The sequence below is a fragment of the Sus scrofa genome, chromosome 16 (assembly GCF_054392235.1).
Source record: "Sus scrofa isolate SSC_HxYL_T2T_F1_AM1 chromosome 16, Sscrofa_HxYL_maternal_Yorkshire_Landrace_v2.0, whole genome shotgun sequence".
Classification (NCBI taxonomy): domain Eukaryota; kingdom Metazoa; phylum Chordata; class Mammalia; order Artiodactyla; family Suidae; genus Sus; species Sus scrofa.
The window spans coordinates 53443935-53469641 of NC_139398.1; the positions used below are offsets into that span (position 1 = coordinate 53443935).

Here is a 25707-nt window from a genome sequence, read left to right on the forward strand (position 1 = left end):
TGAATTTTGCCAAAGTTTTCTCAATTTTATTCATTTAAAAAAAAAACAAAAACAAATCAGCTGTTAATTTCATTGACATTTTCTATTTTAAAGTCTCTATTATTTTTATTTTTGCTCTACCTTTATTGTTTCCTTCCTTCCTTTACTCTGAGCTTTGATTGTTTTCTTTTTTCAAAAGTCCCTTAAGTATAATGTTAAGTTGTTTGAGATTTTTCTTGTTTCTTGTGGTGGGCCTGTCTTGCTTTGAACTTCTCTCTTGGAACTGATTTTAATGTGTCCTGTAGATTTTGGAAAGCCGTGTGTCTATTTTCATTTCTCTTAAGGTATTTTTTTATTTCCTCTTTGGTTTCTTCGTTGACCCATTGGATTTTAAGTGTCATGTTTTTTAGTCTACATGTGTTTGTCTTTTTTTTTCCCCAGTTTTCTTTCTATAATTGATTTTTTAGTTTTATACCAATTCAGTCAGAAAAGATGCTTGATATGATTTCAGTATTTATAAATTTATTGAGACTTGTTTTAGGATCTAACATGTGACTGTCCTGGAGAATGTTCCATGTCCTCTTGAAAAAGAAATGTGCGTATTTCTACCTTTGTTTTCTTTTTGTTTCCATTACGTGGAATATATTTTTCCATCTCTTTAGTTTCAGTTTCTGTGTAGCTTTAGTTTTGAAGTGAGTCTCTTATTGGCAACATAGAGGTGGGTCTTATTCGAGAGTCTTTGTGCTTCATGAAGCTGAGTGTGTGTTTTATTTCCCACGTTAGGGGGGTTCTTAGCCATTATTTCAGAAAACGCACTTTCTTCTTCTTTTTCTCTCTCTTCTTCTGGGACCTCTACAATGTAAATGATAGTTTCCTGACATTGTCCCAGAGGTCCTTTGAACTATCCTCATTAAAAAAATTCTTCTTTCTTTTGCTCTAGTTGGATGTTTTCCAGTATTCTGTCTTCCAGGTTGCTTGTGTGTTCTTCTGTATCATTTTTATGCCGTTGAATCCTTCAGTATATTTTTCATTTTAATTTATTGCAATCTCAGCTCCGACTGGTTGTTTTTTATGTCTTCTAATTCTTTGTGGAGGTTCTCACTGAATTCCTCCATTCTTTTTCTTAGTTCAGTGAGTGTTTTTTATGACTATTACTTTTAACTTTTATCAAGTAAATTACTTATATCTGCTTAATTAAGATTTTCTTCTTGCATTTTATCTTGTTCTTTTGTTTGGAAAAAATTCCTCTGTCTCCTCATTTTGTTTGTCTTTCTGTGTGTTTCTTTGAATTAGGTGAACAGTTACCTCTCCCAGTCTTGAAGGTGTGTCTTTGTATAGGTGCATCTGTATGCAGACTGCATGTGCCTAGTGCTTTTGGCAGAATCCTGGAGCCAAAGCAGGCTGGGCAGAGGCCTTTCCTGGTATGTGTGGGGGCTGCTGCCTTAGTGGGAGGGCTGAAGAGCTTAAGTGGACACATTGAGGGCTGCTTCTTTGGCAGGGATGGGCTGGAGCCAAAGGCGGGTGCAGGCTAGGCCTTTTCCAGAATGTACTGCCTTGGCAGGGGGAGGGGGAAGACACAGAGCTTGAGGCATGGGCTTGCGGGCATGCTAGGGCAGTCTTGGAAGGCCATCTAGAGCAACAGGAGCTTTTCAATCTGCTGCCTCTGAGCTGAGACTCTGAGCGAATACGTTGTGTACAAGCCTTTAAGAGTAAAGCCCTCTATAGCCCTCTGGTCTTTCTGGGCATAAATACCTCCTGGTTTTCAAAACCAGTTAAGGGGCTTATTTCTCTGGTTTCTAGAGTGGCCAATGTGGGGGTCTTCCTCAGAAAGGACCTCTGAGTTTGTGTTATCCCATTCCTCTTGTGGCTGCCTGTTGGGGATGTGGGTCCTGACTAGGTTGTGTCTGTGCTCCTCCTTCCCATCTCTTGTGATTTTTCCTTTGTGTACTTAGCTGGAGGAGAACTGTTGCACTAGTCTTCAGGTTGTTCTCAGAGAGAGTTGTTCTATATGTAGTTGTAGTTTCATTGTGTTCATTGAAGTAGATGAACTCAGGTTGTTCTTACTTCACCATTTTGATTCTGCCTCAGATTAGACTAACTTTTTAAAAATTTGTTTTTGCAGCTTTAAATACAAAGGAGTCCTGATAATATTTATAGGGATGGTGGATAAAATTCAGACACAAATGGAAAGTCCCTAAAATGGTTATGTGTCCCTAGCTCACAAAGAGGGAGCATGAATTCAGCCCATCTGTAGTGGCAGATGGGTTTGGAGTGCTGATGCTCTGAGGGTGAGCCTTTTCCAGCCGCAGGGAAGGACAGGTGAAGTATTTTATATTGTTTTCCTGCACTTCAAATTGCTTGTCTCCAGTCTCCCATTTGTTGAAGGGGGCAACTCTTTACTGGCTACTGATTTATTTAGAAGGCCTGGTTCTTGGTCTGAAGCCCCTTTCCATTAATATAAACATCAACTCCCATTTCTTTTTCTCTGAGTTCCCTTCTTGTTTCTGGCATTCCTAGGCATGATTGATTTTTGTTTCCAGGCCCATTTCATATTTTTAAGTGACATTGTTATAGTCAAGCATGTCTATGTATTTGCTGTAGAAGCTCTCTGTCTTCCATCTTAAGTGGAAGCTTTGTTTGCTATTTTCAACACCGAGGCACCCACTCAAGGAATCCAGGCTCTGATCATTTGACCTTTTGTTCTGATAACCTGTACAGAGTTGCCAGTGAATAACCAAAATTACCAGTTGAGGTTTTATTTTCTATATTTTTCTTAAAGTGCCAAGGTATTAGGGTCTCCATATTGGTGTGAGGGGCAAATTGTGTGCATGCTGGGGTTCAGCCATTTCTAGGCATGAGAGATTTAACTCCTAGAGGATGAACTTGTCAGAGATCGATTTGCAGAAATGTCCATCTCAAGGCAAGAGTCAGAGGAACTCAGATTTGAGTCAAGTACAACAGATTGGCATCAGAGGGGCTGGGCAATTCTGAGCATCGTTCATTTCAGCGTCCCTGAGTCTAAGTAAAACCAAGCTGGGAGTGAAATATGAAAGTGCTGCTTGAGAGAAATAGCTGTAAGATGTTAGGCTTATAGGAAAACCCAGTGTGGGGACAGATGTGGACAGAATGTAGTGTATGATTGGGGAAGAAAGTCCCTTTCTGCTTTGGTGAAGAACACAGTAGGGCCTGACTACACTGCAGGCTTCAAGGTAGCAGCCTCGGCATCTTCCTGTCAGCCTCCTCCACAGCCTCTTCTGTGGATAGCACAGTCCTTGGCTTCCCACTGAGACACTGGAGGAGAGCGGAGATGAACAAAATGTAGAGATGGAGGGACCTGCAATCCCTCTGCCCACACTCCATAGTCATTGAGATGACAGTATAAAACATCCCTCAGGAGCGTGACTGGTATTGTAATCTGAGACTCAATTGGCCTGGGCAACAGGGAAAGGAAAGGTAACAGGAAAAACCTCAAATGCACCAGAAGTTGTCTCAAGGTGATTGTTCCTTACAAAGGAACAGAACTGACCTCTACTTGTTCGATCATCTCTAATTGAGCTTCACAGGTTGTTTCCTATTTCCCCCTCTTAAATTACTTTCTGAATGGTTTGACCTATGTATTATATCATCCCTTCCTACCCCCCAAATAAAGCATACCTATTATCTTAACATGGCATGCATTCCAGTAACACTATTTCCAAGTTAGCCTACCATCATAGAGGTGCATCTCTTAGGATATGTTGGGAGGTGCTATAATGTATGCAGAAACTTTTATGAAGTGAATAAAAGTTTTATTAAGGCAAATTCAGTGCTTGTGAAAAGTGGAAAAGTACTTTTCAGTGGAAGAGATGGATGTTTAACACAGAGTGTATTTCTGACAAAAATCATGCCTTATATATGAGTTTTCCCAATGCATATTTTATATCTGCTTACGAATGTGGCAAGATATATGGAAATGTATATATAATGAGTATTCTTTCTATGTGTAAAGATTCTAGAGGAAAAGATTCCTTGAAAAAGACTGAGAACATGTGTTGGACGTGGAATAATGATGATGCCAGTGATCCAGCTGGGGTAACCATTTATCTCTGGCACAGGCCTCGAGAGTCAGGCTGGAGGAGAGCGTGACTGTCTGTATTGTGTCTGATTCAGCAGTTCCACAGCTGGGTCTCCCAGTACCCTCATGCCTTTAACGACTCACAGTGAATACTTTTATCCAGGAATTTGTCTAAATATGCAGATGTAAATGACCTTTATATGGAACCCCTGTTCCATCATGGTCTTGATCCAATTATTTTACATTTCAGAGCACAAGTTTCTGTATAGAGTAAACTGGCATGGAAATACTCAATTGCAAATACTTCTTTTATACATATACCAAATCACAGTGGCATAAAAAAATCATTTATTTTTCAGTCTTGGGTCAGTGTGTACCTCTGCATCCAGTTGTGAGAAAGTTCCCATTTGTCCTGGGTGAACTTACTCTGGGATTGGGATGAGGGCAGAAGCTAACTGGAACACATTCTTCTTTAAAAAAATTTTAAACTATGGTTGATTTACAATGTTCTGTCAATTTCTCTTGTACAGCAAAGTGTGTGTATACACACACACACACACACACACACACACTCTTTTTCTCACATTACCTTCTATCATATTCCGTCAGAGGTGATTGTATATAGTTCCTGTGCTATGCAGCAAGACCTCATTGCTTACCCTTTCTAAATGTAATAGTTTGTACCTACCAACCCCAAACTCCCAGTCCATCCCACTGCCTCCCTCTTCCCCAGGCTGCTGCAAGTCTTCTCTCCATGTCTGTGAGTCTGTTTCTATTCTGTACATAGGCTCATCTGTGCCATATTTTAGATTCCACATACAAGTAATAGCATGTGGTATTTGTCTCTCTTTTTCTGACTTCACTTAGTTTGAGAATCTCTAGTTGCATCCATGTTGCTGCAGATAGCATTGTTTTGTTCTTTTTTTATGGCTGAGTAGTATTTCATTGTGTATATGGAACTCATATTCTTAAGCCATTCATCTGTCAATGGATATTTTGGTTGTTTCCATCTCTTGGTTATTGTGAATAGTGCTGCAATAAACATGAGGGTGCATGTATCTTTTTGAATAAAAGTTTGTCCATATACATGCCCAAGAGTGGGATTGCTAGATCATATGATAGCTCTATATTTAGTTTTATGAGGAACCTTCATCCTGCTTTCCATAGGCGTTGTACCAGTTTACATCCCCACCAGCAGTGTAGGAAAGTTCTCTACTGGAACATAGTCTTCCCTTGGTGGTGGTAAAACATGTGGAGGGATAAGCTGATATATTCAATGGCTCTTAAAGTCTCTGCCCCCGTTCCACTGGCCGAAGCAAATCACACAACCAACCTAAAATCAGCAAGGCAGAGAAGCATTCTCTCTCCATGGAAATGAATATTTGTTAAGTAATAACTTAATTGACCACACTGCCCTTATTGCTCTTTTAAAGCTTTTAAGAATTATATACTTCTAGCCTATTCCAACTTTAATTCTAAGCACGCTACAAATGTAGTTGGTGCTATGTAAAGCACTTTCTTTTTATTGTTGTAAAATTAAGGCTTTATTAGGGAGATATTTTGCTCACTTCATTTATGATACCATTCTAATCATTTAGGTTAATAGTTGCAGTTTTTGTTGTATTTAATCTGGGCAGACTGGTCTGGTTACTGACTGAGGATTATATCTATGCTGCCCTGTATGGTAGCCACAAGCTACATGAAGCTATTTAAATTTAGATGGTATTCAAAAGTTTAATCATTATCCACACTAGCCACATTTCAAGTGCTCAATAACTACATGTGGCTAGTGGCTACCATGAAGGTTCCCCAGAAATAGGACATTTCCCTCATTACAGAAAATTCTGGTGGACAGCATTGGGTTAGAAACAACACTAACAACTGTAATGACCTTCATTTATCTGGCACAAACAAGGTACCAGACACCCTGCTATGCATGTTGCATGCCTCGAGTTCATCCTTGCGACTATCCTGTGAGATCACTACTCTTATTTCCATTTTTCTAGTGAGGAAACTGATGTTTAATGATGCTAAAAATAGGAGCAGCTTTGTCAGTTTGTAAGTAGCTGGCAGTGTCATGTCTATTTTACTCTAAAACTCTGTCTCTGAGTTATTGAAATGCCCCATCTTTTAGATTCAGGCCATCTCAAGAACAGATGCCATGATGCCAAGCAGAGCATGGCAGGGGGAGCGTGCTTAATCCAGGTAGCTGGGATGCTGTGGGGATAGACAGGAACCTTCTGACTGGGTAGCACAGTAGTGGTCTCCACACCCCATAGTTGGTCCATTAAGTGAGGAGATGGCTGTGGTTCTAGTTGGTCCAACAACAAACAGTTCCCTGAAAGATCTGCTGCCTCTTCAGACAAAGCAGTTCATGTTTCTTCCTGATTCTGTCCCAGTAACTCCTGCAGAGTTAAGTCATCTGTATTTTTTTTTTTTTTTTTTTTTTTTTCTGCTGAGGGGCCTTATCAAGGATACCTTTCTGGAGGAGTTAAGTGCATTTGAGAAGAATCTGGCCATTATGTTTTTCCCAGCCTTTGCTTCATTATCCTGTCATAGTGAGATCTCTGAGGCAACATGGTGATAATGAGATGCAAAAGTTGTTGGCTGAGGAAGCAGAGTTCATATTCTGCCTGTGACATGGGGCCATGGGCAGATTATATAACATCTTTTTTTTTTGTCCTGGTTTTCTCATTGGTATAATAAGGTTGAAATATCCATCTGTCAGCATTGTCATGAGGTCTCTTTGGATTCTGTAGAACATGGGCATGTGTATAGAAGAAACACACTAAATCTTGGTGTTCCTTTGCTCCCAATGCTTGATGCTCCTTTACTACCCAATGCCAAGACCTAAGCAAAGGTAGGCCATGGCCCATCATCTCCTTTTTATAACTATTTCAATTCTTTAAATCTGGAATATCATTTTGTTTATAGTAAGCAAAAAGTACGGTAGCATTTTTTTTTTCTTTTTATGGCTATACCTGTGGCATATGGAAGTTCCCAGGCTAGGGGTTGAATTGGAGCTGCATCTGTGACCTATGCCACAGAACCTTAACCCACTGGGCGAGGCCAAAGGCTGAACCTGCAACTTCACTGACACTACATTGTGTTCTTAACCCACTGAGCCACAATGGAAACTTCTGTGATAGCATTTAAAAACTTAAAACCTTTTGTGAACATTAATTTTGCCCTTTTGTTGCCATACCTACTTCCTTCCAGCCTCTCCCCTTCCATAACCTTGGACAACCACTAATTTGACATTCATTACTGTGATTTTATCCTTTCAAGAGTCAGAAAGAGAAAGACAAATACCATATGATATCACTTTTATCTGGAATCTAATATAAGGCACAAATGAACCTTTCCACAGAAAAGAAAATCATGGACTTGGAGAATAGACTCATGGTTGCCAAGGGGGAGGGAGTGGGATGGATTGGGAACTTGGGGTCAGTAGCTGCAGACTATTGCCTTTGGAGCATGAGCGATGAGTCTGTGTAGCACTGGGAAGTATATCTAGTCACTTATGATGGAGCATGATAATGTGAGAAAAAGGAATGTATACATGTAAGTATAACTGGGTCAAGAAAATTGACAGAACACTGTAAATCAGCTACAATGAAAAAAAAAAACCCCATTATATGTAATAAAGAATATTATGTAGGGTCAAATCTGTTCTGGTATGACAGACATGCAAATTATGGTACTAAAGAAAAATGGATCTTAGCTGTTCTCTTTTACTATTCTTCCAAGAGGAAGATACCTTTGTTACTCAGACACATTCAGTGGTGCACTGACTATTGTTTAATGAAAGTAGTGGGCTAATAGAAAAAATACTGGAGAAACTTGGAAGTTTATCTAGATTTACATCAGGAGGAACCGAGTTACTGGCAGAAAGCAATAGAATAGATATGGGTAATGAAAGGAGAGGTTCTGCTGAGGCTAGGGCTTGGGGATACTTGGGAGTTTGTAGAAATGGGAAAAAGAAATAAGGGGGTACCTGCTGTGAATGGGAAAAATTGAGAGAAGAGATATGGAAAGGAAATTTTAAGAAATATTGTATGCTATATATGGAATACTATTTTGGTGATTTCACTAAAGCTATAATGAGTTTTTTGATTCTTTTTCAAGTCTCAGGACTATTCTTTCCTTCAGTGTAAGACAGTGCTGAGAAGGGACCATGAAGAAGTTGAGCTTTACATAAGAAAACTGACACTTGACATAAATAATAATTTCAGTGGGAAGAGGTGGGTTAGGAGTCAGAGACTTATAGTAACAAAATCATATTTCCTTTGGCATTAAAGAAAATGAAGGTATAGCTATAAAACCTGAGCATCACTGAGCTTATCTAGAGTTTAAATCTAGCATCTGCTCAGCTGCACTGATCTTTGTTTCCTACCCCAGCTAACACTGTCATTGTACATTTTTTAACTGTCACCTTTATTATTTATTGCTTAGTAAGTATAATTTGCACACTGAGTTGCAAGTGCTGTAGCTCTTCCTTCTATTGTCTGTGATAAATTTTATCATTATAACCAGTAGTGATTTGTAAAATTCAGGTTAATTGACTATTATACTTTAGTTGCTTCTGGGAAATTTTTGATGGAGGAGTAAAATCTGTACTGTGAGGGGGAAAAAAGTATTTTGTGGTCAAACATTTGACATTTCTGTATGCTCTGTGCACACACCATACTATGGGTTGCCTTTTTATCCTGTTGATGGTGTACTTTGACGACAGAAGTTTTTCTTCTTGATGAAGTCCAGTTTATCCATTTTTTCTTTTGTTCCCTGGATTCCCTGTCCTATTTCTTCATGTTATAATTATGCTGGTTTTTAAAAGTGATTTGTTAATCTTTTAATAATTTATTTTTTTCCATGCCTGTATTTTGGATTGTCAATTAGGTGTTCATATGTTTCTTTAGATATGGAGCCTGGATACTTTCTGTCCCCAAACATTGTTACCTGGTTTAGTGTGTGGAAGAAGTCTGAATTTGGAGATTTATTATAGTATCTTAGAAAAAAAAATCATTCTAAACATAGCTTACAGGAATAATTGTTTTAGCCTGCATTGAGTCTAATTGACTTAAATACGTGTAGAAGTAGAAAGCATGGTTTTCCTGTAGGAGGTTAAAAACCTAAATTATGATAAAAATTTAATGTGTGGTTATTATGAATATTCTGTTATCTATGAAATTCATAGGCTAAGTATACTTGACTGGATTAAGGTTTACATCTGCTCTTTCAAGTCATGCTGCTTAGGTAAAGATATACTATATAAGTAATGTTAAATTCTAAGAAAATAAACTTTATGAGCCATTTTTCATTCACAGGCAGGAATACCTTCCTTCGTCCCTCCCTCCCTTCCTTTCCTGACTTCTTTTCTTTCTTTTGCTGCACCTGTAGCATATGGAAGTTCCCAGGTTTGGGGTTGAATTGAGAACTGCAGCTGCCAGCCTATGCCACAACCACAGCCATGCTGGATACGAGCCATGTCTGTTACCTACACCACAGCTCATGTTTATGCCAGATCCTTAACCCACTGAGTGAGGCCAGGGATCGAACCCGCATCTTCATGGATACTAGGACAGAAACTCCAACAGATAGGTGTTTCTTTTGGATGATTTATCACAATTACTTTGAAAATATTTTCAGAAAACTTACCACAAGGTGTGTGTGAAATGAGGGCCTCCTTTATCACCATTTGCAAAATCCCAAGGAGGAAGTCACTAATTGGCTTAAAAATTATTCTGGCAGCATACTCTGCTCACCTGCAGCGGGAATGGGTGGGATGTCCTGATTAGCACTCTGTGGTCAAGTGTTAATAACCGAAAAGAAATACTGTGATCCTGGAAAGAGTCCAATCTTTAAAGCTTATTGACATTTTCCAGCATGTAAACTCTGCCTAAGAGAAGGCTCCTGAGCAAAATAGGCACAAAAAGTTGGATTAATCAGATACCCACCATCTTTTGGTAAGTGTCAAATTTACATGTGGAGATTTATGGATCCTGCACCTAAATGAGTGTAAGATGCACAAATCTCATATATATGTGTGTGTGTGTATAGTTTTTTCCTGTTCTCATCGTTTCCCTCATATTTCCTCCTTTTGGTGTATTTATTACCTCCCTGATTCCTTTATGATTTATAACCTCGTTAGGATGTCAGTGACTCAGGGAATCCAGATTTAAGGGTGGAAAGTTCTCAAGGACCAGGTGGCTGTGTGTCTGTTCTGGACAGGCACACCAGGGTCCTGTTTCCCTTTCAGGGTAGGGGTCAGGGCTGACTGTGTGAGAAGCCACTTTGATTGACAAAAACTGGGGAAGCATAGTTACCAGACATTATACAAGATAGAAAGCCCAGAATCAGGTGCATTAGCAGATGCTGGAAGACACACAAGGCTAGAAGGAACAAAAAGTTCATGTAAAAATTTAATGCTGCAATACCTCTTCTATTTGGCTTCCCCTTTTCAATCCCTTGGTTGTCAATTTATGGTTCAGCTTCTCCTTATTTCTTGATCATGCAATTTGGATAATCTTTTAAGCAGTCTCCACCCTTTCCCTCTCTTTCTCTTTGATTCATCATAGCTTTGGGATCAGATTGGTCTTCCCAAAATATCCAGTTGAACCACACTGCTTCTCTAGAATCTTCAATAGCTCCACATAGCTTTCCAGATTAATTATATATGTTCTGTAGTTTGGCTTTAAGGACTTTGATTTTCACACTTCACACAATTTTTATCATTTTCTCTCTCCTTATTCTTTTATAATTGTGTTACTCAATGGTCGCTTTCTTTAAAAAACTTTTATAAAGTAAAGTATAGTTGATTTACCAGGCTTGGTATATTTAAACTGTACAGCAAAGTGACTCAGTCATACATATATACATCCTTTTTAAAAATTATTTTCCATCACCATCTATTCCAGGAGGTTGGATATAGTTCTCTGTGCTATACAGTGGGAGCTTGTCGTTTATCCATTCTAAATGCTATAGTTTACATCTATTAACCCCAAACTTCCAGTCCATCTCCCCATCCCCCTCTCTCTTGGCAACCACAAGTCTGTTCTCTATGTGAGTCCATTTCTGTTTTGTAGATAGGTTCAGTTGTTCCATGTTTTAGATTCCATGTGTAAGTGATATCATAGGGTATTGTGTTTGTCTTTATGACTTATTTCATGTAGTATGAGCCTCTCTAGTTGCACCCATGTTGCTGCAAATGGCAGTATTTTGTTCTTTTTTATGTCTGAGTAGTATTTCATTGTGTGTGTGTGTGTGTGTGTGTGTGTGTATACAGCGCATCTTCTTAATCCATTCATCCTTTAATGGACATTTAAGTTGTTTCCCTGTCTTGGCTGTTGTGAATAGTGCTGCTGTGAGCACAGGGGCACATGTATCTTTTTGAATTATAGCTTTTTTTTTTTTTTTTTTTCCTGGATATATGCCCAGGAGTGGGATTTCTGGATCGTATGGTAATTCTATTTGTAGTTTTCTGAGGAACCTCCATACTGTTTTCCACAATGGTTGTAGCAATTTACATTCCTATCAACAGTGTAGGAGGGTTCCCTTTTCTCTACACCCCCTCTAGCATTTGTTATCAAATGCCTGGTTTCTGAATATGCCCTGTGCATTTCCTCTTCTGAGAAACTTCCTTCACTCCTCCTCCTTCATCCCTTTAGTGAAAACTCTACTTTTCTTTAAGTTTTTGTCTATTGCTGTCTCTACTGAAGATAAAGTCCATTCTTTGACCTTTATTTGTCTTTTTTTCACTCAGTACTGTGGCGTTCTTTTATGGTACTTTTTTTATACAACTTTCTATAAAAATGATTGATTTACTTTCCGTATACCTTAATTAATCAATGTTGTTTTATTTATGATGAACTATAAGCAGAGCTCTGAGGACCTACAAACCTAAAAAGACCAAACAAACAAACAAACAAACAAACAAAAAAGAAAATTCATTTGGAGCAGAGAAAGTAGATTTAACCATCTTAGCAGATATCCAAAGACTTTAGATAAATAATTCTGTTTTTTTTTTTTTTTTTGTCTTTTTTTTTTTTTTTGTCTTTTGTCTTTTTGTTGTTGTTGTTGTTGTTGCTATTTCTTGGGCCGCTCCGGCAGCATATGGAGGTTCCCAGGCTAGGGGTCGAATCGGAGCTGTAGCCACCGGCCTACGCCAGAGCCACAGCAACGCGGGATCCGAGCCGCGTCTGCAACCTACACCACAGCTCACGGCAACGCCGGATCGTTAACCCACTGAGCAAGGGCAGGGACCGAACCCGCAACCTCATGGTTCCTAGTTGGATTCGTTAACCACTGCGCCACGACGGGAACTCCAATAATTCTGTTTTTAAAGTATCTTAGTACACATGGAAGGGTATCTCACTGAGATAATTAAGATTATCTATCCGAAAACAATTACTAACATCATACTTGAACATCTAGTATCATTTCTCTGAAATTTGTGAAAAACAAGACTATCCCATACTCAAGTTAACCACTACTCTCATTTGACAAGGTTCTGGACATTTCAAGAAGAATGTATATAAATACTACTAGAGGATAAGAAAAATACTCTTTTTCTCAAATAATTACCTATTAGGACAACTCAAGAGAAGTAATTGAAATGAAATTATAATTAGAGTTCAGCACAGGGTTTCATGTATAAAATAAGTATTTAAAATATCTGCAATTGGGCTTCCTGTCCTAGCTCAGCAGTAACAAAGTATCCATGAGGAATAGTACCCATGAGGAGGTGGGTTCTATCCCTGGCCTCAGTCAGTGGGTTAAGCATCCCACGTTGCCATGAGCTGTGGTGTAGGTCGCAGATGTGTCTTGGATCCTGCATTGCTGTGGCTGTGGGGTAAGCTGGCAGCTGCAGCTCCAATTCAACCCCTAGCCTGGGAACTTCCAATGCCTGCACCTGCAGCCCTAAAGAAAAGCAAAAAAAAAAAAAAAAGTTATCTACAGTTTTCCTATATACAGTGAAACAAAGTTAGACGAAGAGGGAGATCCTATTTCTCTTCATAAATAGTTTAACACATAGATAGAAAGTGGTCTACAAGTATATTGGAACAAAATATTAAACTGTGTTCCAAAAAAGATTTCTATTAGCGTTATCAAAGTATTAACTGTGATTATTATTGAGTGAATAGTGGTTATCATGTTTGGATAAAAAATTGTAACTTTCTTCTATTTAAAAAAATTTACAATCTTTCTATGTTACTTCTATAATAAGAAATTTAAAATGTGTTATAAACTATAATTGCCACACCGCCTAAGAATATCATCTATAAATCGATTATTACAAAAGTAAGCCACTTTCAATTTGAACTATTGAGAAAATATCAAAACTTGCATAACATTTGCCTAGCATATGCCAGTTCATTCTGTTGTATTTTTTGAAAAATAATCATGGGAGATAAGTGTGGCTGCTAGTTCAGAATGAGTTTCAGCATTTGTTCAGTGTATTTCAAACATTTTAACACATTGGAAATGTACTGCTCATTTATTAAGCCAGCACAGCTACTTCTATGAGCAATTCTTAGGGGAGTAATCTTTTGAATATTTAACCATCAGCAATAAAACAAAATGCTCCAAATTTTATGTACTTTATCTTTTAAATAAACAAAATGAAGTTTACAAGTCTTGACATTGTATTTATAGAAGAAAAGTACATTTACCCAGAGGAGATAAATTCTAACTATCTGAAGCTATGTAATACTATTTAAAAAAAAATTTTATGTGGCCACATCTGTGGCATATGAAAGTTCCCAGGCTAGGGGTTGAATCAGAACTGCAACTGCCGGCCTACGCATCTGCGACCCACACTGCAACTTGTGGCGATGGTGGTTCCTTAATCCACTCAGTGAGGCCAGGGATTGAATCTGCATCCTCACAGAGGATGGGTTTTTAACCCGCTGAGCCATAACAGGAACTTCTGTTAAACTTTTTAATAATGTTTTTAAGGCAGATACTGGTCCTGATGACCACGTGGAATGTAATTGTATTCTTTGCTACAGTGCTTTAAAATAAGTTTATTTTTGTAAATAATACAACAGGATAGTTGAAGAAGAAATTTGTAGTACTTGACTCATTTCTTTTAATATAAATGAACCCCAGCACTTTAATGTAAGGGATAGCCGTGGTAAGGACTATCTCTGCTTTTAAGCTGAAACCCTATTAGTTATTAAGAGCAAGGTCTGAGGCTCTTAGACTTTTTTCTCTAAAGCTGCTAAAAGGTAAAAGACACAGGAAAGGGTGGGTTCAGAAGGGAGGGAGAGAAAAGGAGAATTCAGTGTGAGGCTTCTTATTTGAGAAAGAAGCATTGTAGACAAGCTCACTCTTGGTTTTTAAGAGAATGTGAAAATGGCTTCCTGATTCAGGCAGAATGGGAGTCAGGTATAAGGGCCAAGCAAGTTAGTGTCAGACCTTAAAGCTAGATTTTGGGATGCTTTGTTGGTTGGGGTTTGCATGCTGTAATGAAAGGGAGCTGCACTTGCCTGCCTTTTCTTCGGAGTCTTGGGGACCCCTCATGCTGTGCTTTCAGCTAAACCTTTGTGGTAGAGAATTAAGGATTTGCTAGATAGTGTCAGTGATGCCTGGGGAACTCAATTATTTGGGTTATGGATTATCATTAATGGGACCTAAACCATTTTCATGTTGTTACTGCTCCCCAAGGCAGTACATGGGCTAGAGGTCCTAAAGGATTATTGTGCTAAGAGTGATGTGAGGGACTTCTTAAAATACTGATTCCAGGACACAGACATCAGCATTTTTAATCAGATATGTAGGTAATTCTGAGGTAGCTTAGGTGTCTGAGAGGTGAGAAGGAAGGCTGGGTGGGAACAGTGGCGAGATGGCATAGGACATTGTGGACCGTTTGCTGTCCTCTCTCGATTTTCTGCTGCATCTGACTTGCTATGATGGACCTTGCAGGTGCAAGAAGAGTGAGCGGGAATGGGAGTGGGGTGGTGGGGAGATGGAGTCCACCAAGGAACTTGGATGAAAAGTGACACAGAATCTTCTCCATAAGGGCAGCCTCCCCTCCTTACACTGGCTGCATGTGGAGGAGGAAGTCAGTAGAAAGGTACACAAAAGTTTGAGAGAGATGGTCTCTTCCAGAATCTTGCCTTTTTTCCTTCTTATCAGTATCTCAGAATTTGCTGGGCCTTAGGAAGAGAGAGTTGATGCAACTTTTGGGCAGATGGCTGAGTACACAGTACGTTATGTTATTACCAAATCTTGGTATGACTGTGGGTTGAGTCAAGTAATCATTGCACAGAAGGAAAAAAATAAGCTTTCACGGAGCTAATCCTGACCCATTTGGGAATTCATAAATGAACCATAAAATTATAACTGTGCAAGCAGGGCTCCATAGAGGCTGTGTTTATATATATATATTTGGCAAAGCCTGAAAAGCACAGAGTCTCTAGCTCTAATCAGCCCATTTAAAAATTGTGCCTACTTAAGCCCTGGTATAATAGACCACTCGATCTTTATTTTAAGATAACTAAAGACTTTTCAGATTCTTCATAGGACTCAGCTCTTTGAATAGGTCCTCAGTGTGCAATTAGTCACTTTTTTAACCATTAATTTTAAACTGCCTATTGCAGTATTATTTGCTCTCAATTCTGCCTGCCAAGGGTACATATGTGCTAAGGTACCTATTGTATTCATTTATAAATTGGCTAGGCATGACAAAGGGATCTGATTGAAGGGTTCATTTTCAAATCGTGGGCTCCCAATTGAGGGATTCTTTCAAAGACTAGTTTTTCACTGTCATACACACTGCAGGACTATAAAAACTCTGAAAGTGCCGTGCTTGTACCTGAGAGAGAAAAAGATTTAAGGGCGTTCCCGTTGTGGCTCAGCAGAGACAAATTTGACTGGTATCCATGAGGTTACAGGTTCAGTCCCTGGGCTTGCTCAGTGGGTTAAGGATATGGCATTGCGGTGAGCTGTGACGTAGGCCAGTGGCTATGGCTCTCATTGGACCCCTAGCCTGGGAAACTCCATATGAAGCTGGTGCAGCCTTAAAAAAAAAAAAAAAAAAAAAAAAAGATTTTAGAAGGTGCTACTCTGGCAGAGAAAACTGAGGGAAAAGACAGAGAAAGGTGCCTTTATTAGGGTCAGCCTGCAAGGCAGCTCTCTGCTTGGACCTAAGAGGGGCCTCATCATTATCCTCAGTGGAGTTAACAATACAGCCAAGATGTTGGAGTAACACCTGGGAGGAAGAACCATACATGTTATCAATTATAACTTGGGAGTCATTGGTTTCATACTCAGAAGGAGAGAAAATGTGGTCATGGAAAATTTGGTAAAGTTATTAGATTGGGCCAGATGGTGGGTAGTATATGACAAGACCCCAATGCATGGGTAATTGTGCTAAAATCTGTTTAATCCTTTTTCAGATAGTTTTGTTTCCTAAGTTTATTTGTGCTAAGCGGTATATTTTAGAGGTAAAATTTTGATTTGAATTATGGTTTGAAGGAATTGCCAACAATTTTTTCTGAGCTAGAATATCTGGGAAAAATAGATTCCTCCTTTAAAGATGAAAGACATGTTGTTTTGGAGTTTGTATCACTACAGATTATCTTCCGGAGATAACCCTAAATCCAGTGACAACAAAATACCATATATTCCCTTCAATTCTGAGGCAGGGATGACAGGGGATATATATGAAATAATTCCCATAATTGTAATGAAAATTATTATTATTATTTTTTTTGTCTTTTGTCTTTTTAGGGCCACACCCATGGCCCATGGAAGTTCCCAGGATAGGGGGCAAATCACAGCTATAGCTGCCAGCCTACACCACAGCCACAGCAACGCTGGGTCCAAACCGTGTCTGTGACCTACACCACAGCTCATGGCCACGCCAGATCCTTAACCCACTGACTGAGGCCAGGGATCGAACCTGCAACCTTATGGTTCCTAGTTGGATTCGTTTCTACTGTGCCACAATGGGAACTCCTGTGAAAATTATTGAAGCAGCCAACTTTTGCAGCTTACTTTTGAATAATATGGATATTTTGTGAAGCTAAAGCTACCTGTCCGACTTAACATGATTCATGTGTTTATCAAACTCACAAACATATTATCCACAGCTGTAACACTATCACACACTGGGGCCTTTGGAGTGATATAAAATTAGGTGATGACTAGTGTTTTTCATGTAAATTTGATACAATAGCATCTGGTTTTGATGACTTGTTATCTAATTGTTTGAATTGTGGAATCACAAGATTGGTGAAGCATTGCAGATTTATTTTTAATGAAAAAAATTTAAGGAAAGAATGAAAGGCAAATTTGATTTTGTGAAACATAACCAAAGGACAAGCAGAAGTTAAGTTGAATCTTTTTAAGAGAATTGTTTCTTCCATTGTACTTTCATCTTCTCTTAGCATTTCACATGTTCATTTCCAGTGCCAATTTTAAAGAAATTTATTGACATTGAGAATTAATGTAATAGTTAATTAGAAGTGGTGTCAACCATGATCCTACAGTACATTATTAGAGTAGAAATGTAAATGGTCTATGTGTTTTTGGTCACAGGCTTTTTTATAGTACTGGATATTCCTTTCATTCACCATTCCTTTTTATCCCCTGAATGCCAAAAGACCAAACCCAGAGGATTAAAGCTGTCCATAAGACTTGAGGAAAACCAGTGTGTTATTACAAAGATGATAAAACTAGGAAAAGAGAGAACCCCCATTAGTACTCTATTGTGTGTTGGCTCTTCAACATGTTTACTGTCATAATCATCTGAGAAGACCTTTCTGTGGAGCCTGTGAATTTGGGGAGATTTTAGAGGGCTTTAAGAGAGGAGGCAGTTGGTACAATGTAGAGAGCAGTGAACTGGGTCATTGATAGGCTCTACTTTCCCAGGCATTGTGGCTGGTGGGGGCTTCTCAGGTGCTGGCAATAGCCTGTTTCTTGATCTTAGTATTTATTACCTGGTGAGTTCATTTTATTAAAATGGTTTATAGACATTTATGTACATATAAAACACGTTAATAAAAAGTTTAAAAGAGCTAGGTGTCTAATAAAGGGAAAATTAGTCACAGTTTCAATAGCAGCAGCAACAACAAAATCACTCCCATTCTATTCTTATTGCATCCTGTGCACCCCTCTGTGGCTGCATTTTCCACATCGTGTTCTAATTATGTTACATGACTATCACCACTATCAGACTATGAGCACCACTAGCGTAGGGAAGAAAATAGTTTTGCAGAAAGTGTCTAGAGCAGTGCCTGGCATTTATTTGGACTCCCTAGTTGATTGCTTAGTACATCAGTGATTTAATGAAAGGAGAAATGGATTCTGGTTTTCACTGTGCCCCTGGGTAAGTATGTTATATTGCATTTAAAACAAAAACAAAAACCTCTCCAGGTCTACTTGTCATGTAGAGAAATAAGAGATTTCATTACAGGATGGCTAAGACTTTTTCCTGTTTGAAAATTGTATAAGAATACATTACAACTACAATATAAACATATCAGAAATATTTTAGAATGCTAAATATATCCCTTGGTGATTGAAATTGGTGAAAATAAGGACAACTAAAAAATAAAAACTGCAAATAAAAGATGATTTCAAAATATAACTAGGGCTTCCCATTTATGAAAATAAAAATTGAGTTAATCTTCTGAGTGTCATATTTTTCAGTTTAATTCAATCTTTTGTTTTCTGTAAGGAAAAAACATTTTATGTAACTTTAATTTGTGCTGGTGAAGCAAAAGTAAAAAGTAAGGAGCCAGGCCAATTTCTTTCATTTAAAAATGTCCTTCTAAATGGAAAGGAAAAATAGAGACTGGGTTTATCCTCTAACCTAAAAACTGGACAAAATATATGAAAAAAAGGCTTTTTGATGCTGTCAGACAATGCAGGACATTGATCTCTGAGGGTGGAAAAAGAAACACAGTGAACCATATGATTTTTCCAACTTAGAGCATGGAGTGAGTGTCCAGGCTGCAGGATAGGGAGGATGAAGCCAGGAAGCCCAGTGGTCTCCATAATTTGAAGGAGTTTAGAATCTGGGGAAGCCAGAGTAGCTGCAGTTCACAGGACATAGTACTGGTGAAGAGGGAGCCAGATGAACCTAGAGATCTGTCCTCAAATCTTAACGTGACTACTAAGTAGCACATGCTTGTGGGAAACTACCCAAGTCTGAGGAAAGCACCAAAAGGAGCAGAGGGAACATTTTGTGGAATTCATACAGACTGAGAATATTTAGTATTCCTACCAGCTGAGAGTGGAAAATGTCGTAATTCACAGGACATTGGAGAAATAAAAGAGTATTCAGAAGGGTATTGCCTTAGTAATGGGACAAAATTAGACCTAAACAAAAGCCACTTGATTTCACCTAACAAATATTAATAGTATACCTCAAAAAAAAGCTAAACTGGGGAGTTTCTGGTAGCTCAGTGGATTAAGGATCTGATGATGTTGCCACTGTGGCTTGAGCCACTCTGTGGCACAGATTTGATCTCTGGCACAGGAACCTTCATGTGCTGTGGGCTTGGCTAAAAAAAGCCAAAGTCTTTCCAAATGATGTGATTGTATTCTGGAATAAAGTTTGAAAATATGGGAATAAAAAATTTCCAGTACTCAATGAAGAAGAATTCACATGTCTAGCATCCAATAAAAATTACCAGGTATACAGAAAAACAAGAAAATATGGCCTACATAAGGAGAAAAATTAGTCAATAGAAACATGCCCATAAATGATCCAGATGATAGAATCAGTAACAAAGACATGGAAACAATTGCTATAACTCTATTTCATATGTTCAAGAAGAAAGAAGAAATAATGCATATGTTAAGTGGAGATGTAGATGATAAGAGAACCATATAAAATCTCTGGAGATGAAAAATGCAATGTGTAAGATGAAAAATATGGTGGATTGGAGTTCCCCTCGTGGCACAGTTGTCAATGAATCCAACTAGGAGCCATGAGGTTGTGGGTTCGATCTCTGGCCTTGCTCAGTGGGTTGAGGATCCGGCATTGCTGTGAGCTGTGGTGTAGGCCGGTGGCTACAGCTCTGATTCGACCTCTAGCCTGGGAACCTCCATATGCCATGGGAGTGGACCTAGAAAAGGCAAAAAGACTAAAAAATAAAAAATAAAAAATAAAAAAAATATAGTGGTTAGAATGAACAACAGATTGGTTATTGAAGAACAAGATTAGTGAACATGAAGATATAGCAATGGAAGCTATCCAATATAAAATACTGAAAAATAAAAAAAAACAACAACTCTGAAATAAAGGAATAGATCATCTGGGAGACATGGAACAACTTAAAGCAGCCTAACATATGTACAATTGGAGCCACTGAAAGAGCTGTGTGGGTTGTTTGAAAAGGATATTACTGTGAATGAACCATAGACCTAAACAGTCATCTCAACAGAATCTAGGTGCTATTCTTCGAGACAGGGGAAGAATGACCTCTTTACCAGCCTCATCTCCTCCAAAGATGATTCACAGATCATCAGAGCTACCACTCCCACCAAAGTCTTAGGGAGCAAGGGCCATGGAGTCTGAGTGTTTTCAAAGAGTGGAGCCACCACTCCAGTTCAGATTGACCAAGATACCTCCTCCCATTCCTCAGAGATAGGGTCACTGCAGAGACCTTTGGCCTTGGTGGCGCTGGAAGGGAGCTGTGATGTGGGCAGGGCCACTGTAGACATCTATGGGGATAAGGATGCCATTCCAGTGGATCCAGAGGCAGAGCATCAAGCCAAAGAGGATTATTCTCTAGCCTTAAGGTCTAACAGAATTTCCCCATGAGGTTTTGGACTTCATGATCTGTCACTCCTTCTTTCCTATTTCTCCCTTTTGGCATGGTAATGAGTATCCTCTGCCTGCCCCACCACTGTATTTTATTAGATTCCAAAGTGTCACAAACAACTGGAGAGAAATTTTGCCTCAGGGTACATCAAATCTCTAGTCTCACTCGTATCTGATTTAGGTGATATTTAGATGAAATTCTGGACTTTAGACTTAGAGTTGATACTGAGACAGGTTAAGACTGTTGAAGTCATTGGGGTGAACTAAATGTGTTTTTCATGTGAGGAGGTCAAATTTTGGGGGTCCAGGGTTGAAATGTTATGGACTGAATATGTCTGTCCCCCTAGATTCCTAAGTTGCAGCCTAATTCCAAATGTATTAAGTACTGATGGTATTAAGAGGTGGTGGGGGGGCACTTGGAGGTGATTAGATCATGAGGGTGGAGCCCTCATTAATGGAATTAGTGCCTTTGTAAAGAGACTCCTGAGAGCTCTCTCTCCCCTTCTGCCCTCTGAGGGCACAGTAAGAAGACTGCTCTTTATACCAGGAAGTGGGTTCTTACTAGACACTGAATCTGTCAGCATCTTGATCTCAGACTTCTCAGCCTTCAGAACTGTTGGAAATAAATGTTTGTTGTTTAAATCATCCAGTCTTTGGCTTTTTTTTTTTTTTTTTGTAGAAGCCTGAATGAAAAAAGATATCGTTCCTTGAACATAGGAAAAGAGGTTTCTACTGACCTCTAGCTTTCTTCTTATCCTCCCCAACTCTCTCTGCCCCATATGGTGGTAATAGTTGTTATTTCCCCATAGTTGTCTTGGCTGGGAGGATAATTATACCACTTTTAGCTACCAATCAGGAGGCAAAGATGAGAAAACCACCCCATCAGTTGGAACTACGTTAGGTACTATTTTCCGTGTGTTTTTAAAATATGTTCTTAATCCTGTTTCGGTTTTAGAATAACTGTGTTTCAGCATCTGACTGTTGGATGTTATCTTATGTGGGCTTTTGTGCTTTCCTCCAGTGTTCTGAATTTCTTCCCTTCCCAGGCCCATGATAGGTATATGGGGCCATGTGATCAATCCTGGTCAAAGAGTTTTGGGAATAAATTGTGCCATTTCTGGGCTGGAGCACTGAGCTGATGATGTGAGATCCTTGGATTTTAGGGCCGGTGAATGCTTTATTACCTGAGTTTCTGAGCAGTGATGCTGAGTAGAGCCTCCTTGCCTTTGGCTGGACTTATAGTACTGCAATCTCACAGCTCAGATTGGGATGCAAACCTGTGGGCTGGACCTTTAACCCAGCTGAGACTCATATTGGGTTGAACCCACAGTCTGGGACTTGAACTCAGCCAAAACCCAGGTTTGGACTTGAACCTACTGTCTTTTAATTAAAATCCCATAAGTGGCCTTACTGAAGTTCAGGACTTACTGAAGTTCAGGACTGGACTTACTGAAGTTCAGATTCTTTATATCTCAGGGAAGAAGGAATTCAGGTAAAATAAATTTCTTTTGTTTAAGCCAGTCAATCTATGGTATTTTGTTACAGTGGCTCAAGCAGACCAATACACATATTAATTAATTTAATCATCATAATAGCTCTCTGAAGTATGTCCTATTATTATTCCCTTTCTACAGATAAAGAAACTGAGACATGTAGAAGAAAGTGACTTGTACAAGGTTACACAGTGATTCTCACCCATACACTCAGACTCCAAACCCATGCTCTTAACCACTGTGCAGTATATGAGAACACAAGTGTGCACTTTCACATCTGTTAGTGCTGAGGAGCTCGCTATCCAGGAGGAGTGCTGCCAGTTCAATGAGGGGCCCTGGTGTTTCATGTTGTGGCTCCTCAGAGCTACAGGATATAGTGCCACTGGTGTAGTCATTTGGTTGCTTAGTTCTGTTTATATGGTGGGAAACAATAATAGCTGTGTTTTTTCTGAGCCCTGAGGAGTGGCCTCCATTTGGGGGTTTGGGGTAGTGAGATGGACAAAACAGTCAGTTTGGTTCTTAACAATGTGATGAACCTGAAGAGCCTGAACATGAGTTCTTTGTACCCCAGTGTGTGTAGCTGCAGAGCACCCCACCCCTGCCCCCAGCAATGGTCCTCATGACCTTGAAGTCCAAGTTACCAGGAAAGCACATTTCTGTACTGAGGAGGCCCGAGCCAATTAGGTAATTGAGCATTCAGTGGTTCCTTCATCCTGTCTCTGAATGCAAACACAATGCTAATGTCATTCTCTTTCCCTTGCATACAGAGCACCAGATGGGTTTGTGGTGACTTGAGGACAAGGCTTCTGCTGGAGATTATACTAATCACTGTCTTCATAGTCCTGTGAGCTTGAGTCTATGTAGGTAAGTCTTCAATGTCTTTCATAAACACTAAATTAAATGCAAACATATTTTTATATTGTCATCACTCTGAAGAGATTTATCTTTCAAAGCAAAGAATTATCTCTACCTCATAAATTCAGCCCATGCTTCACTTAAAGAGTGTTTGTTTTTCTAAATCTAATCCTCAGAAATCAGCCACTTTGAGGCTCCCAAATATTTCAATCTCTTTAATGATGCTTGCTTTAAATTCAAATCCCATTTCTTAGTGTCTCTTTGAAATAGTTGAGAAACCCCGTCATTTTTCAATTATTCCTAGTATGTTAAGAGGATTTTGAAGTTATCTGTTAATGAGCCCTGTTCCCCTCTGTCCCACCCCACAAGAACTCTCCATTGCAGGGAAGAGGGTGAAAACTTACATGACCCTGGACTTGAGAGAGGGGGTGGCCTGAACAAGGTTGGGATGCTGTTAGAGTTTGAAATAGAGGAAGTTTTGGTCATAGCATGCTACCCACAGTTCACTTCCCTAAGGGTAAACCTTCGATATCTGAATCTGGAACAAATACAAGAAAATGGGCAAGACAGCTTCCATTTACTGAGCACTCACAACATACAAGGTGTAAGGCTAAGTGCACTGCACTGTATCATTAAATCTTACAGTAATCCCATGAGTAAGTATTATGATTACTTGATATTAAAATGTGAATAAATGGAGGCTTAGGTAACTTGCTTGTTTAGAAGAGGTGAGGTTGCAAAGCTGGTTAGTGGCATAGCCAGGATTCTAAACTGATATAATCTGAGCCCAATATCTTGGTTTTTTAGCTTCATGCAACACTCCAGGTATTCAACATAGATTATTGAAGGAGATCAAACAGAGGCATCAGAAAAAAGCATTTTCTTACTTCTGTACACAAAAGATAACAAGATCCTGTTTTCTACATTTGTTCAGCAAACATTTACTAAGCCCTGCCACATGTGGTGTGCGCCTTCAGGGGTGGTATATCTGGGGAACTATGTCGTGGACACTCCGCTGGGGCCGTGGCGTTTTCAGACCTGGACTTCGGTAGAACAGAACCTTCTCTCTTTCCACTTACGACAGGACTCAGAATATATACAAAAAGCTCCCTCATCTAATAGGGACTGAAGTGCTGAGACAATAGTTTAAACTTCTAAGTAGTTTTTCAGACTCTACCGAAGATTCCTTGGGGATAGGTCAGAATTCAGTTCAGTTCAATAAGTGTTTAGTAAGTGCTGACGATATTGATATTCCAAGCCTGGGGTTTGTACTAAGGAGACAGAGACAAGTAAGACCTCTTCCCAGTCTGTGAGGAGCTCTCTGTCTAATGGGAGCTGTTTATCTGTTCCAGATGCAAATACAGAGATTCTGTTATACCCAGAAACAGGTAAATGGGTGAATGCCTCTACGCCGAATAGGGTTTGAAAAATATTACATAAATGTCTACAGTATGAGTTCCCATTGTGGCTCAGAGGTAACGAACCTGACTTGTAACCATGAGAACTTGGGTTGGATCCCTGCCCTCAATCAGTGGGTTGGGGATCCCACATTGCTTTGAGCTGTGGTGTAGGTCACAGACGTGGCTCAGATCCAGCATTGCTGTGGCTGTGGCAGAGGCCAGCAGCTGTAGCTCTGATTTGATCCTTAACCTAGGAACTTCCATATGCCACAGGTGAGGCCCTAAAAAGCGCGTGTGCATGCAGACACACACACACACACACACAATGTCTATGGTAAAATACCATAGGAAAAGAAATAATGTAATGAAGAAAAGGGTGAAAGAAAAAGGTTAAGATGGTTAAATTAAGCCTGGGAAATTATTAGTACATGAGACATAGTCCAGTGTTCTGAACAATACTTTGTAGTCTGCTAGTCTTAAGCTTCCTAGCTATCAAAAATGGAAACATGGGAGTTCCCATTGTGGCACAGTGAAAACAAATCCGACTAGTATCCATGAGGATGCAGGTTCAATCCCTGGCCTTGCTCAGTGGGTTGGGGATTCTATGTTGCTGTGAGCTGTGGTGTAAGTCACACACACAGGCCAGATCCTGCTTTGCTGTGGCTGTGCCGTTGGCTGGTAGCTACAGCTCCTATTTGACCCCTAGCTTGGGAATTTCCATATCCCTGAGTGTGGCTAAAAAAAATAAAATAAAATGGAAAACATGATCAGTCATAAGGCTCACAATAGCTAAAAAACATATCTGTTGCTCAGGAGAGGCATGTTTTCCCTGGCATCAAAACCTGAGAAAAAATGTTTTTACTCTGAGTCTTCCTAAAAGGAGAACCATGTGAAATAATGACCCACATTCTCAATACCAATAATAAACACAGTAGGTATTTCTAAGTGGTGGCCTATTAGCACACTAGCTAAGTTAATAGTGCCAAAGAGAAATTCTGAAAATAAACATCTCTAAGGGCCAATGTAGTTAAGTCCAAGGTTCAAGATGGCTATTGCTCTGGCTCAGCCTGGGGGCTAGAAATTCACCTCTGGTCTGAGAGCCATACTCTGAGATGATCCCTGTTATAAATGTATATGCTTCTGGAG

General features: G+C 39.4%; 1 protein-coding gene across 8 annotated transcripts in view; it reads left to right on the forward strand.

Annotated features, from left to right (window-relative positions):
* IPO11 (importin 11) overlaps window positions 1–25707 on the forward strand; it is an 820387-nt gene that overhangs the window by 378513 nt on the left and 416167 nt on the right. For 7 of the 8 annotated variants that reach the window (XR_014831432.1, XR_014831435.1, XR_014831431.1 and 4 more), the window contains exon 29: window positions 23074–23170. The gene's annotated coding sequence lies outside the window, so the exon portion shown is untranslated. Of the gene's footprint in view, window positions 1–23073; window positions 24936–25707 lie in introns of those variants that run through there. The other variant, XR_014831430.1, reaches the window with a different exon arrangement.